Below are 12,009 nucleotides of genomic sequence, written 5' to 3' on the forward strand. Positions count from 1 at the left end.
ATTACACCACAACGGTGGCCCGAACTAGTATAAACCTTGTGTCTCCTGTGTTGTTCAACGTGTAGCTTAGATTCACGGCGAGGCGTTCAGACGTGGATCGACAGGAAGTATATCTTTGCGCGCACCCCAGAGTTCAAACCTTAAGGGTTTTGCCGCAACCCGATATCCGACATTTGTTGCGCCAGGTAGGGGTGCGCTGGAGCTCTCCCTTTCGTCGACCCGCTCTCCATCGACATCGTGCTTCGCTCTCATGCTCGACGGTGCACCGCCCGCTCCAACGACCAACGCCAGCACTGGGGCCAGGGGGCTCCGATCCTTGGCCCCCACCTTGCGACAGGTGCAGTGGCCTCACAAGTTCAAGCCAGAGATGCCACCGCGCTACGACGGCGCGACAGATCCGCTAGCTTTCCTGCTGGCATATGAGGAGGCCGTCCTCAGGGTCGGGGGCGACGACAGGGTCATGGCTAACTGGTTTCCCATGGCCCTCACCGGTGTTCCGCGCATGTGGCTGCTCCACCTGCCAACGGCTTCTGTGGCCTCCTGGGAGGAGCTGCTCGACCTCTTCATCGCCCATTACGCTGCGTCGGCGCCCCGGGTCGTCGCAGCTCTCCTGGGTGGCTCGCAGGCACCATCCTCGGGCCTCCACGTCAAGCCATTCGTCCACCAGATCGGCGCCGCCCTCACGCGCCATGGAGCTCCTCCGGGTTGGGTGGCACCCAAGGCCGACTTGACCTTCAGCTTGGACGATCACCCCGCCAACACCGCCTGCTCGGGTGCGCTCCCGATGCTTTGCACGCCCACCATCTACCAGGTGGCCGTCACCAGGACCCTCATCGACGGCGGTGCCGGCCTCAACGTGCTCTCGGTGGAGGCCTTCAGCCTCCTCCACATGCCGCTGGAACGACTCCGGCCCAGCAAGCCCTTCTCGGGCGTAGGAGGCAGTTCAAACGGCTCCCTGGGGCAGATCCGCCTTCTGGTGACCTTTGGCACCCACGGCAACTTCCGCACGGAGCTGGTCGACTTCGACATCGCCCACATCGGCCTCCCATACAACGCCATCGTCGGCTACCCTGCCTTGGCCTAGTTCATGGCAACAACTCACCCGGCCTACAAACTGATGAAGATTCCCGGGAGCAGCGGCGTCCTCACCGTAGCTGGAGATACAAAAGATGCTCTACAGGCGCTCAAGCTCGCCTTCAAGACAGCCGCAGTAGCGCAACCCACCAGCACCGACACCCCCAAGGCCAAGGGGGCTGCGCCAACCAAGAAGAAGAAACTATTCACCCAGGACAAGGCGGAGACTAAGCAGGTACCAGTTGATAAGGACAGATCCTCTGGCGCCACCTTCACCGTAGGCGCCAATCTCGACCCCGACCAGGAGGAGGCTCTGGTGAAATTCCTGCGAGCGGATAGGGAGGTGTTTGCATGGGAACCCAAGCAGCTAGCGGGGGTCCCAAGGCAGGTGATCGAGCATCACCTGAACGTGTGCCCCAATGTGCGGCCCATGAAGCAGAAAGCAAGGCGTCAGTCCACCGAGAAGCAGGCCTTCATCGTCCAAGAAACCCGCAAGCTGGAAGCTGCAGGTGTCATTCGCGAGGTTCGCTACCCTGAATGGCTGGCAAACCCTGTTGTTGTGCCTAAGAAGGGAGGAAAGGAGCGCATGTGCGTTGACTTCACCAACCTCAATAAGGCCTGCCCTCAGGATCCATTCCCGCTTCCCCGCATCGACCAAACCGTCGACTCCACCGCTGAGTGCGATCTGTTGTGCTTCCTGGATGCCTTCTCGGGCTATCACCAAATCAAGATGGCGATAGAAGACGTGGAGAAGACGGTCTTCCTGACCCCGTGCGGGGTGTACTGCTACACCTGCATGCCGTTCGGGTTGCGCAACGCGGGCGCAACCTTTCAGCGATATTGTGGTGAAGTCTCGGAAAGCAAATACCCTGATACAGGACCTGGAGGAAACCTTTGCGAGCCTTCGTGAAGTGGACCTGCGGCTCAACCCAGAGAAGTGCATGTTTGGTGTTCCCTCTGGCAAGCTTCTGGGCTTCCTCGTGTCCCACAGAGGGATCGAGGCCAACCCAGAGAAGGTCAAGGCAATCGAAGACATGAGTCAGCCGCAAACCCTCAGGGAAATGCAGAAGCTCGCTAGACGCGTAACTGCATTAGGGCGCTTCATCTCCAAGCTCGGGGAACGTGCCCTGCCCTTCTTCAAGCTGATGAAGAAAAAGGGCCCGTTCAAATGGACACAAGAGGCTGACGAAGCGTTCCAAGATCTCAAGAAGTACTTGACCAGCCCTCCGGTGATGGTGGCTCCATGCCCTCAGGAGCCCCTGGTGCTCTACCTCACCGCCACACCCTACTCCGCCAGCGCAGCTCTGGTGGCAGTTCGGGAGGAGCGCCGGGTCAAGGCCGCATCGGCCGCAACCCCTACCGTGGCAGCTCAAAGCCAGGAAGGCCTCCCGAGGGCCACGGCCTCAGTAGATAGGGACTAGCCTCAGCAGGAAGATGCCCCCAGGGTTGGGGAGACCTCACCAAGCAGTCAGGAGCCGGGGGCTCCAATGTCTCAGGAGGCGCTCATCTCTTTGGAGGGTGCGGGCTCCGTCGGCGCGCCCACCCTCGTCGAGCATCATGTGTATTTCGTCAACACAGTGCTGCGGGATGCAAGGGCACGGTACCCCATGCCCCAGAAGCTCTTGCTCGCGCTGTTGGTGGTCTCGCGTAAGCTGCGAAACTACTTCCAAGGTCACCCCACCAAGGTCGTCTCAGCCAACCTATTGGAGATGGTGCTCAGGAGTCCCAACTCCGCTGGAAGGGTCGCTGAATGGAACATCCAGCTGCAAGCATTTCAGTTGGAATTCAGCACGACCTGAGTCGTCAAAGGAGCCGCACTTGCAGATTTTGTGGCAGAGTGGATAGAGGTGCCAGGGCTCGAGGCAGGCGAAGATCGGTCGCTTTCCCTAGGGAGCAAAGCATCAGATGGCTGGGTTATGCACTTCGATGGAGCATTCTCGCGACATGGCGCGGGGGCTGGTGCAGTGCTTATATCCCCCACTCAGGACAAGCTTTATTACGCCGTGCAGCTCTGTTTCCAGCAGGGCGAGAAGGTTTCCAACAATATAGCAGAATACGAGGGTCCATAGCAGGCTTAAAGGCCACGGCCGCACTGGGGGTGAAGCACCTCATCATCACGGGGGACTCACAACTCCTCGTCAACTTCTCCAAAAAAGTGTACGAGCCCAAGGACAAGCACATGGAGGCGTATCTTGCAGAGGTGCGCACGATGGAAAAGCAGTTTTTGGGGCTGGAGCTGCATCATGTGCCCCGCGGCACCAACCAGGAGGCTGATGACATGGCCAAGAGGGCATCAAGGCGACAGCCTCAGGAGCCTGGCATTTTCGAGGAACAGCTCTTCAAGCCCTCGGCAACACCATCACTATCAAGCACAGCGCAACCTCGAGAGGAACTCCCTCAACCGCTTGCCTCAGGAGCTCCGACCTGTGGCCCGACCTCAGGAGCACACTTGCTCCTGGCGGTGGAGCCTCAGGAGGGATGCTGGACGGCGGAGCTCAAGGATTACCTGATGCAAGGGACTCTACCAGAGAAAGAAGAGGACGCGGAACGCGTGGCTTGGCAGGCCACGACATACTGCATCCAAGATGGAGAGCTCTACCGGAAGTGGCCAAACGGTGTTTCCCAGCGTTGCATCTCCAGGGAACATGGGAAGGAGTTGCTGGCAGACATTCACGGCGGAGACTATGGACACCACTCGTCATCACGGACCCTTGTCAGCAAGGCGTTTCGCAGCAGGTTTTGTTGGCCTACAACACTCAACAACGCGATCAAGTTGGTGAAGGCTTGTGAAGCCTGTCAATTCTACGCCAAGCAGATCTATCAGCCAGCTCAGGGCCTGCAGACCATCCCACTCTTGTGGCCGTTCGCAGTCTGGGGGCTGGATATCTTGGGCCCGTTTCCTCGGGCGCCAGGGGCTATCGCTACCTCTACGTCGCCATTGAAAAGTTCACCAAGTGGGCGGAGGTGGAAGCTGTCCGCACCATCCCGGCTGGCTCAGCAGTCAAGTTCATCAAGGGCCTCGTGAGCTGATTCGGGGTGCCTAATCGCATCATCACCGACAACGGTTTGCTGTTCACCAGAAATCTCTTCAAAACATATTATGCTAACCTCGGAACGTAGATATGCTACGCTTCGGTGGCACATCCTCGGAGCAACGGCCAGGATGAACACGCCAACGCAGAGGTCCTGAAGGGCCTCAAAACCAGGACATTCAAGAAGAAGCTGGAGGCCTGCGGCAGGGGCTGGTACGACGAGCTCCAGTCTGTGCTATGGTCCATCCGCACTATCGCCACCAAGTCGACCGGCGAGACCCCGTTCTTCCTCGTCTATGGAACAGACGCGGTCCTCCCACACGAGGTCAGGCGTCACTCCGCGCGGATCCTAGCATTTGATGAAGTGCAGCAGGACGCCATGCGGGGGATGGACCTCGTGCTGGGGGAGGAACACCGTCAGGAGGCCACGCTACGAGCAGCAAGATACCAGCAGGCGCTGCGGCGGTACCACTGCCGCAACATCCGCCCCAGGACTCTCGAGGTAGGTGACCTCATGCTCAGGCGGGTGCTCTCCAGGGAAGGGCTGCACAAGCTCTCGCCCATGTGCGAGGGCCCATTCAAGGTTGTTCATGTTTCCAGACCTGGCGCCACACGCTTGGAGACCCAGGAAGGGGTGCCCATCCTGAACGCGTGGAACACTCAGCACCTCCGGAGGTTCTACCCTTGAAGTAAGGCCAAGTGCCTGTAAAGAAGGCCCGATGCGTGTGAAGTAAGGCCCAGTGCCTATAAAGAAGGCCCGGTGCCTGTGAAGAAGGGCCCAGTGCCTATAAAGAAGGCCCAGTTCCTGTGAAGCTCGCCGCCCCAAGAAAGGCCCGGTGCCTGTGAAGAAGGCCTAGCGCCTGTGAAGCTCACCGCCCGTGACACTCTCACATAATAATGAGTTGGGGCTGTACACGCCCCGAAGTCTCCGGAGTGCCGCCCTTGGGTCTTAGGGGATCCCGCCCACACCTAGTGGCAGCACTTAGCTCTGCACTGGTGAGAAGATGTCGAAGACTATACTAGGTGCCGGCCGCGGCTTTTCATTTGCTTTCCGCGGTTGGATTGTTCTCCCTCATTTGAACTTTTATTGGAGTTGCTTCTAGTGTTGTTTGCCGTCCCCTGCCCCTATTCTTTGTCTCTGGCTTTCGCTCGGCCCGTTCTCCTTATCACTAGCCTCACGAGGGGGCTACGTGGGCGCCCTCGTGAGCCTTTTCTCTCCTGATTTCGTGAGGCTCCCTCACTCAAGTTCGCAGAGGAAGCAACCCTCCCGGTCCATGCCCCACGGGCATCGCGACGTGAAACGCAGGACCTAGGCTGGTCACCCACGCGACAAAGGTTCGAAAGCTATTCTCCCGACTGATTTTGCAGACCTTAAGACGCCCAGCGAGGCCTCAGGCAAGTACCTCGTGAGGCGGAAACTGCAGTAAACCCCCTAAGCTAAGTTGTTCCTACGTGCAACCACATAGCCGCAACACCACAACACAGCATGGGAATAATAGAAATAGCATGATAATTAAGGGCAATAGTCTTGCACGTCCCCATGGGGCTCCATACTTCTCTCTCTCAATGCAAGAAAAGGAGGTAAACAAAATAAATGCGGCGTGCCCGGTGACGGCTAGCAAGGAGGGATCCACACCACCCTCCCGAGCTCAATCAGACTCCTCCTCGCACTTCACCGAGGCACGACGGCGGGACGACCCGCGACCACCCTCGAAGCGGGCACGGCGGCGCGGTGGTTGATCGCGGCCATCGCTGGAGGAGCTGTCACCAGAGGGGGAGCCGCTGAAGCTTGGCGAGCTGCGGACACCGCTAGGAGTGGGCCCGCCTTCGTCCTCGTCGCGGCCGTCGACAAGTCCAAGCACCTGGTCGCCGCCATCATCTTCAGGGCAGCACCCAACATGGCGGCTGTCTTCTCAGAACACCCTCACGTAGAGGGTCGCGTCATCGTCAAACTTGAAGTGCAGGGTGCACCACAGACCCAGACCGCGCATACGGGCAAACGTCTGCCAGTCGCGGGCCAAGGCCACGATCCCGGCGACGGAGATCTCCATCGAGACCCAGGAAGCCCTGCTGCAGCAACTGTCTGCCTGCAGCCAGAGCCCACCCGAACCGGCAGCCGACAGTTCGCCGACAAAGAAGCGGGGGAGCTGGAGCCAGTTATCGGCCGGATCTGCCGACCACACGACAAACTCCGGCAGCACCTCTGCTGAGTGAAAGCGTGGCTGGGGGGCGGCGCGGCCATGACGCGCCTTCCCTCAGCCATCGGGCGGCCGTTACCGCGCGAAGGACCACCGCCGCGACCAGAAGGAGCCGCTGCAGGAGTCGCGGGGTGCTTGCGGGGGCAACCTCGGCCGCGCTTGGGCGGAGGGGATCCAGGCCCTTCCCGGCGAGCTTTCCCCTTCTCCGCGACCGAGAACCTCTTCGTCAGCGCCATGGGACATGGCAGGCGACTGGAGCAAGGAGGAAGAAGAAGCAGGCGGGGGAAGGGAGATGTGCAGTGGAGGCCGGCGCCCCTCCACATTTATAACCCAAGGGAGGCCAACCGACGGCCTCCACGATCGCAGGTAATCATGACTGTTTTTGCATGCAGCAGGGACACATCAAATCAGGCAGTTGCCAAGGCAGCATAGGGAAGCGGAGACGCTCACGTCAAATCAACTGCCACGTGGCGACCAAGGCCGCAGGCTGTTGGGACCTGCGGCGCGTAGCACTTGCCCTTTGGCTGCGCTGCTAAGCTAGGTCCAAGCGCGCCTCGGGCCCCGGGGCAACTGTCGGCGTTCTGGGAATGGGGGTCCCCAGACTTGCCTGCCTGCATCCTGCGGCGTGGCTCAAGGGGAGGCCCAGTACGGCTCGCCCGTCTTCATCAACCCGAGCTCAAGACCTCGCGAGGGGCCAAGCCTTGGGGGGCGGACGACGCGAGGCTTCCTCAGAGGTGGCCTCACCAAGCAGGCTCGCGAGGAGACGGAGAGATCAAGGCAGGGGTACCTCGCGAGGTGCTCATGACGCAAGCCATGACGATCAAGACCAAGCGGGCTCCAGGCGGGCGTTATCCTGCGAAGTGTCCTTCTTTCCTCTTTGGTGCAAAGGGGGCAAGCGCAGGCACGGAGTACCAAGGCATCAAGCAAAGGTTACCATTTCGGTGCAATGATACCAAGACCAGCAAAGTGGCAGGACGAAGGTCACCATGGAGCCCAAGACGGCGTCATCGCTAGTGCCTTTGGCAGTCGAAGACCAACTTTAGTCAGGATAACTTCTACTAGTTGTTCCCCTTCAAAATGGCCATTGTTGGCTCCCTTTCCGCTCAATATTTGGGAAGAGGACCAGGGCCTCTATATATAGAGCTAGCCACCACAGTAGGGATCATCTTATCAACATCTGATCGAGGGACGATTGAATCCACCCAGGTAGAACACCACACCAGCTCAAGAACACCCCTCGCGAGGCTGTTCTTCCTCTGTACTGTTCATCATCAGCCCCTGAGGCTATCCACCACACCACAAACTAGAGTAGGGTATTACACCACAATGATGGCCCGAACTAGTATAAACCTTGTGTGCCCCGTGTTGTTCATCATGTAGCTTAGATTCACGGCAAGGCGTTGGGACGTGGATCGGCAGGAAGTAGATCTTCACGCGCACCCCAGAGTTCGAGCCTTAAGGGTTTTGCCGGAACCCGATATTCGACAAACACAAAGTACTTCAAAGAGTGCCCCAAAGTTTCTAGTGGAGATTCAAGACGAAAACGTGTGCCAACCCCTATGCATAAGTTCACCAGGTCACTGAACCCGCAAGTTGATTAGCAAAACATACATCAAGTAGATCACGTGAATATCCCATTGTCACCACAGATAAGCACATGCAAGACATACATCAAGTGTTCTCAAATCCTTAAAGACTCAATCCGATAAGATAACTTCAAAGGGAAAACTCAATCCATTACAAGAGAGTAGAGGGGGAGAAACATCATAAGATCCAACTATAATAGCAAAGCTCGCGATACATCAAGATCGTGCTGAATCAAGAACACGAGAGAGAGAGAGATCACACACATAGCTATTGGTACATACCCTTAGCCCCGAGGGTGAACTACTCCCTCCTCGTCATGGAGAGCGCCGGGATGATGAAGATGGCCACCGGTGAGGGATCCCCACTCCGGCCGGGTGCCAGAATAGGGCCCCGATTGGTTTTTGGTGGCTACAGAGGCTTGCGGAGGCGGAACTCCCGATCTATTGTGCTCCTCAATGTTTTTAGGGTATATGGACATATATAGGCGAAATAAGTCGGTCTGGCGAGCCACGAGGGGCCCACGAGGATGGGGGGCGCGTCCAGGGGGGTAGGGCGCGCCTCCCTGCCTCGTGGCTTCCTCGAAGCTTCCCCGACGTCTACTCCAAGCATCCTGGATTGCTTCTGTTCCAAAAAATAACTCTCCCAAAGGTTTCATTCCGTTTGGACTCTGTTTGATATTCTTTTCTTCGAAACACTGAAATAGGCAAGAAAACAACAATTTGGGTTGGGCCTCCGGTTAGTAGGTTAGTCCCAAAAATGATATAAAAGTGTAAAGTAAAGCCCATAAACATCCAAAACAGGTAGTATAATAGCATGGAACAATTAAAATTTATAGATACGTTGGAGATGTATCACACACCTGCACGTTGTGAACGCGGACAGTGAGCAGACCTAGCAACCTCCAATACAAAGGAAGTTGCGTTACGCGGTCCAACCCGGCGCCCGGCGCTCAGTCGCTGACGTCAAGAAGGCTTCGGCTGATACCGCGACGTCGAGTGCCCATAACTGTTCCTGCGTAGTTGGTTAGTGCGTACAGGCCAGTGGCCAGACTCAGATCAAATACCAAGATCTCGGTAAGTGTGTTATTATGAAGTAACCACGAATGCCGACCAGGGCCAGTCCCACCTGTCTCCTAGGTGGTCTCAACCTGCCCTATCGCTCTAACACAAAGTAATAGTCGGGAGCCGTCGGGAACCCAGACCCACCTCTACCAGGATGGAGCCACCTGTCCTTCCAGCCCCCACATCGGAATCACTTGCGGGTACTCATCGAGCCGACCCAACTTTAGTCACCACCTGAATAGTATATATGTATAGCATATACTCGTGATCACCTCCCGAGTGATCATGGCCCGATAGTATAGCATGGCAGACTGACAAGAATGTAGGGCCAATAATGGTAAACTAGCATCCTATACTAAGCATTTAGGATTGCAGGTAAGGTATCAACAACTGTAGCAACAATGGCAGGCTATGCAACAGAATAGGATTAATCAAAATAGTAACATGCTACACTACTCTAATGTAAGCAATAGAGGGAAGGATAGGCGATATCTGGTGATCAAGGGGGGCTTGCCTGGTTGCTCTGGCAAGAAGGAGTCATCTACGATGTAGTGGAACACATGGACATCGACAACGGTGTTGGAGTCTACCGGAAAGAAGTAACGGAGGGGGAACACAATAAATAACAGAGCAATCAAATGTAATACAAAGCAAGATGCGCCAATACGTTGTGCTAGGTTTGACCTAACGCGAGGATAGTTGATATCGGTGAAGGGGGAAAACATCCGAGAAAGTATTCCCGGTGTTTGGCATATTCGGACAAACGAACCAGAGGGGAAAGGTTGCAGGTTTGCTATGCTAGGGACGTGTGGCGGATGAATGGACCGCTTATTCGGATTTGTCTCGTTGTGCTGAGCAATTTTCATGTACAAAGTATTTTCATTCGAGTTACGGATTATTTTATATGTTTTTTCAAAGATTTAAACAAATTCTGGAATTTCTGCATTTAATTTAATTCAAAATAACAAACAGACAAATTTCTATGGGTACACAGGAGTGTACCCAGCAATGTGTGCATGTGTATGACATGTGGGGCTAGGGGTTGGGTTGACCCGGTCAATATTTTGACTAATCCAAAGTGAACAGTGTATGTGGGTCCCAATTGTCATGGACTCATTTTAATTAACATCTTCTTGACTAAATTTACTTAGCTTAATTAGGGGGTTTGGGGCTAAACTAATCAGGGCCTCCCTAATTAACAGGGGGGTCGGGCCCATGTACCAGTGGCCCAAATTGGCCTCTGGTGAGGCTGTGCCCGCACGTACGTACTCGTAGAGTATGACGCTGGCGGCCATGGTGCTGGTCGGGGGAAGGCTCGGCACAGGGGGCGCGAGCACGCCCGGGCGGAGGTGGACGCCGCCAGCTGAGGCGGACAAAGCCGCGAGTGGTGGAGCGCGCAGGGTGGCAGCGGCGGCCTCCGGCGGTGTGGTGCTAGGCGGCCAGTGCAGCAGCAGCGGGAGCTAGCAAGGGCCTGCAGCACAGCAGCAGCGCAAGGTAGTGGCAGCGCAGCAGCAGGAGTGGCACGACTGGGCGGGCGCATGTGGGAGTGCAGCGAGCGGCCGCGGGGAGAGGCTAGAGGCGCGCGGGAGCGCGGACTCACGCAAGCGGGCGCGGCCAAGGACGGCCTGAGGGTAGATCGGGAGCGCGGCGGCCTAACTTGGGTAGGGCACCTACGGCGAGGGACTCGAAGGGGAGAGGCGAGGAATCGGCAGAGGGGCTCACAACGTGCCTGTAGAGGTGCTAAGTGGGCTCAGGGAGGGCTAGACGGTGCCAGAATGAAAGACGAACGCCAGTGGTGGTCCGAGGTAAACGGAGCTCGATCCCGACGATGTAGGGGGTCCCAGCTAGAGCTCGTGGTCAAGGAGGACATAGCAGTCGCTAGCGGAGCTTCTAGACGCCTCGGCGGGGCGCGAGGACGACGGAGAGCGCGTGGGCGACGACGAGGTCTGACGGCGTCGGGGGTGTTCCCCCTTCCCGATCCAGAACGGGATCGAGAGGTGGGGGAGAGACGTGGGAGAGTGTGGGGAGTGGGGTCTCGTTGGGTTAGGGTTTCTGCTAGTGGGGTGTATGTGTAGGCCCGGGGTGGGCCGACCGGCTGGGGGAACGCCTAGTTGGGCCGAGGGGGAGTTTCACTTCTTCTATTTAGTCTTTTCCTTTTCTTATTTTTCTTTATAGTTCTTGTTTAATTGTTTTCTTTTAGTTTTAATTTGTTTTAGTTTATAAAGTATAAAAATAGTTTACAATTTAGTACTAATCATTATGCTACTGCCCCATTAACTTTTGGGCAACTAAATGAATAGTTTGTTATTTTACAAACTACAAAAGGCATTTATTCGATTGTTTTACCTACTGTTTTAACTACTTTAGTCCATTTAAACCTTTTATAAAAATGTGGTTTCATCACCACAATTACCTATTCATTATATGTCATCTCATCAACATTTGTTTTAAATTTTATTTAAACTTTTGTTGTTTGCCTTTATTTTAAATTTGAATTTGTATCATTTTTGAACCATCACAAGATTATCAGCAGTAATCAAAGTGATGTGGCATCATTAGTAGAGAATTACTGTAGCGTAATTATCCGGGCGTCACAATTCTCCTCCACTACAAGAAATGTCGTCCCGAGATTTGAGCGGTGGAGTAAGGGGGGAAGGTGCTGGTAGCGAAAAACCTAATGAGTCTTCTCGGTCTTGGTTACCCTTTCGAAGAGGTTGATCCCTTTCGTTGATGTCTTCATTTCTCTGCTTCAAGTCACCATGATCAAGTCGTCTTCCTTTCTTCGGGATCTCCATCACCCTACGAACGCGACCAACAGGAAAAACTCTGAAAGAACGCATCTCCACAAAGCTGGGAATCTGGCGGTGAACTCAATGGGAAATTCACAAGGTACAGCACGAGTTGTATTTCAATGAATTCGTTGAGTGCAATATACGATGGTACCAAAGTTTCAAACAGGTAGGCAATCATTCGATGACTAGACATAAGATGGAATGGGGTTTGAACAACGAGAATAACATGGTGTTTGATTCCAGGATGAATAATGGTATAGCATTT

Source organism: Triticum dicoccoides, chromosome 1B (assembly GCF_002162155.2).
Source record: "Triticum dicoccoides isolate Atlit2015 ecotype Zavitan chromosome 1B, WEW_v2.0, whole genome shotgun sequence".
Classification (NCBI taxonomy): Eukaryota; Viridiplantae; Streptophyta; class Magnoliopsida; order Poales; family Poaceae; genus Triticum; species Triticum dicoccoides.